Source organism: Notamacropus eugenii, chromosome 1 (genome assembly GCF_028372415.1).
Source record: "Notamacropus eugenii isolate mMacEug1 chromosome 1, mMacEug1.pri_v2, whole genome shotgun sequence".
Lineage (NCBI taxonomy): Eukaryota > Metazoa > Chordata > Mammalia > Diprotodontia > Macropodidae > Notamacropus > Notamacropus eugenii.
The window spans coordinates 70,736,533-70,740,527 of record NC_092872.1 but is presented as its reverse complement, the minus strand read 5'-3'; positions in this window follow the sequence as shown (position 1 = coordinate 70,740,527).

Genomic DNA, 3,995 nt, shown 5'->3' with positions numbered 1-3,995 from the left:
TTTTGAAGTCATCAGATCCCACTCCTTGATTCTACAGATGAAGAAACTTGTTCACAGAGTGTTAATTGTTATTTGTTAACTGTTACACAATACACATCTTAATTCTTCATAGTTTTACAACCAGTAATACCCAAGGCAGGATTTGAACTATCCTAGCCCAATAGAATGTTGTCAACTTATCCTCTAAGACAAGGCTCTTCACCCTACTATCCATTGACTGGAATTATAGGGGGAAAAAGATATGGAGATAAATCTATAGCTGGAAGGAACTTTTAAGGTCATTGAGTCTAACCTCTGCTTTTACAACTAAGAAAAGTGAGGTCCAGAGAGGTTATATGATTTGCCCAAATTCATACAAGTAGCAAGTGGCTATGCTAGGATTTGAATTTAGGTATGGAGATTCTGAGTTCAGCACTCCTTTGATTTCACCCCATTGCCCCTGAATCCCTACCATTTTGATCTTTTAAATGGTCGGCATTTCTGTAGCTTGACTAGATAAAAATGTGAGAAGGCTATGTTTTCCCATTTCTCACATTCTTTTCCCTTTCTCTAACTGGAAAGTTTCCCACATCTTACATTTTCTCCAAACTCAAGACATGCCTTAATTTCCGCCCTTTTTCAGGCTCACTCTCTACATGTATTTTTCCCTACCACCTTGTTTCCTGCCATGAGCCATTTATGGCCAAATACCATTGATAAAGGTTAATATGCAATTGTGAGTGAAGCATTTTCAAAGTTGTCATTTGTTAATGCTTTAGTTATAAAGCAATTCCCTTTCCCCCTCTGAAAAGCCCCCTCAAAATGTTGATAGAAATCAAAGAAAGTTTCCAACAGGAGGATGCCTATGCAACCTTTTTGGCAGAACATAGTCAAGAACCAGAGAAGATAGGCAGCCACGAATTGCAATTTTCAAATGCATGAGATCACAACAGCCACTGGAGTAGTATTTTCTTATGTTTTCCTTACATACATTGTATTATTTGACTCTCGCGACAGATAGTATGTGTAGTGTAGGCATTTTTATTCAACTTTTACAGATGAGAAAACTGAGTGGTTCAGACAAGTTCAGCAACTGTTCAAGGTTACAGAACTTAGATTCAGATCTTCTAATTCCAAGTCCAGTGGACTTTCGCCTATATTGCTGCTTAATGACATTGGGGTAGGTAGGGTCAATGATTTGCCTATGTTTATTTATTTTACTTTATTGTTTTAGACCTCACAATGCAAGGCCTCATGGTGCTCACTCTGAAATCAAAGTAAGAAAAAAAATTGGTGCAACTGGAATGAAGTGATAATTTAAAATTTCCATTGCAAAGTGATCCTAGAGGTCAAGATTATTTAAATTAAAAACTGGTTAAACCAAATATTCTTTGATACACTGATATTATCTCTCCCCGTGCCAGACATAATTGAGTATCTAAGTGATTTAAAAACACAGGAGAGGAAACCAGAACTTTCTGAAACCAGGAAAACTAAGAGGATCAAGTAGAACCAAGAAAGAGAGACACATAATAAAAGAAAAAGAATATTAAAAAAATTGAGAAAATAAGCAAAGGTTGAAGAGAAATTTAGTTAATGTAGTCTAGTTAGAAATAAGACAAAGCTAGAGGTGAGTGTAGGGACTGAAGAGAGAAAAAAATGCCTGGAAAACTAACTGCAGATGGTCCATGAACTAAACTGCATAAAATTTACAAATATTGGATGTAAATGGTAAAAAGAAATAGAAGTGGACTCTCCTGGGACACTCAGAATAGGATTTTAATCTCAATTTGTCCTTTCAAGTCTTCAATTTCAGCTACTCCTCATAATTATCTTTTCTATATTGAGATTTGAGAGAAGCTGGCATCATTTCAAAGATTTGTACCCAACTATTTGTCTTAGCAGCCAAACGAAGTTTACATTTGTACTTGGTATTTATCTATAGTTAATAGGAAAGAAAGAACATATGTCATTGTTTAAGGATTCCAAGGAATCTTTTTCTTTCTGAAATTTCTAAAAATAGAATTGGTATTTAAAAATTGACCCACTCATCTAAAATTTAGATAATTCAAAACCAGAATTTTAGAAGTGTTTCTTTACACTCAAGATTGAGAAGGCTAAAGGAACATATGCCTGGCCAAGTTTCAGAATGGATATTTTACTAAAGCTCGATTTAACAATCTAGCCAAGCTAGAACACTAACACCTTGCTAATTTGATAACAGTTAGTTTAAAAAAAATCTTTAAAATTAAGACTGTCTACGCATAGCCAAAAAGAACATTTTGTTCTGGAATAAAACTTTGCACAGGAGGCAGTGTGGTATAGGGGAAAAATAATGCATTACAAGTCAGGATACCTGGGATCCCAATGGGACTCAGTCCTTAACTACTTGGATGACCTCAGGCAAGTTCCTTAATCCCTCTGGATTTCTAGTTACTCATTTATAAAACAGAAAATTGAACTAGCAGGATAAGTAGTTTGTTTCAGCTTCAAGATTTCAATGAGTGTACTAGAATGTCCATGATTCTGTTGGGGATGAGTCATTTCAACCCATCTCCCCTCCCACCCCCTACCCCAGCTGCAATAAAACAAAATAGCAACAAAAAAGAAATACTAAAACAAAGAATTCAATTAATAGAAATGAATTCTTCCATATTGAAGAAACTATTTAAATAAAACTATTTCTCTGATGACATAAAAGTGGCCAAAATGTTTCTTTGGGAATTTTCTGTCATATACACAACCTCCTAAGAAAGATGTGCTGATAAATGCTTAATAATTTGATCCAGCAAATCTCTCAACACACTTTAAAGTTTAATAAGCATTATTAACCCTTTCTCAGTCACTTTCTTAGTACAGCTAAGCAGCACAGTGGATAGAGTACTGGGGCTGGGGTCAGGAAGACTCACCTTCCTGAGTTCAAATTTGGCCTCAGATACCTATTAGCTGTGTGATCCTGGGCAAATCACTTAAGCCTGTTTGTCTCAGTTTCCTTATCTGTAAAATGACCTGACAAAGGAAATGGCAAACAATTCTAGGACCTTTGCCAAGAAAACCCCAAATGGAGCCACAAAGAGTCAGACATGACTGAAAAACAACAAATCACATTCCAAAATCTAGACAATTAACAAAATGATAAATTAAGCCTCTGATTTATCTCCTTTGCCATTTCCAAGGTGTAAATGCTCCTACTGTCTCTCCAGAGCTCCCAGTTAGCTACAGCAGACTCTTACACCTTATGTCCTTACTACCTCCATCAGTCAGTTAATAAAAATTGACACCTAAGCATTTGAGGTAATATAACATGAAATTTCTCAATGACTAAGCATTGTATTTACAGTAACCACATGTCCCAGATTTTCTGGAATAGTCACAAGATTATGATTTCTACTTAGATTACCATAGAGATATTCTAGTCAAACTTTCTCCTCATTTTTATAGAAGACAAAATTGAAGCCCTGGGATGTAAATTAACCCAAGGGCAAAATAAAGCAGAAACATCACTCAGGATTTGAATGTATGCCCTAACTTCATCCCAGTTTTTCTTCTAGCATACTATTTTACATGGGGCACCTAGGTGCTACAATGGATAGAGTGCCATACCTGAAGTCAGGAAGACTCATCTTCCTGAATTCAAATCTGCCCTCAGATAGTTATTAGGCATGTAACCCTGTGCAAGACACTGAACTCTGTTTGCCTCAGTTTTTGCATCTGTAAAATGAGCTGGAGAAGGAAATGGAAAACTACTCCAGTATCTCTGCCAAGAACATCCCAAATGCAGTCACAAAGAGTCAGACACAAACAACAGCAACTGATTTACATAAACATGTCTGTTCTTCATAGACACAATAATTAATTTGAATACAAGTTGGATCCACCAAGTGGTTGACTGTTCCAGTTTGGGGTATGTCCCCCTAAATAGTAGCTCCCGAGTACCCCCAGTGTTGTTGTGTTTCTCTGGTCAGCCAGAGGTCACAATTAGCTCAAAGCAAAGTCAATTACAGACATGGTAGAGT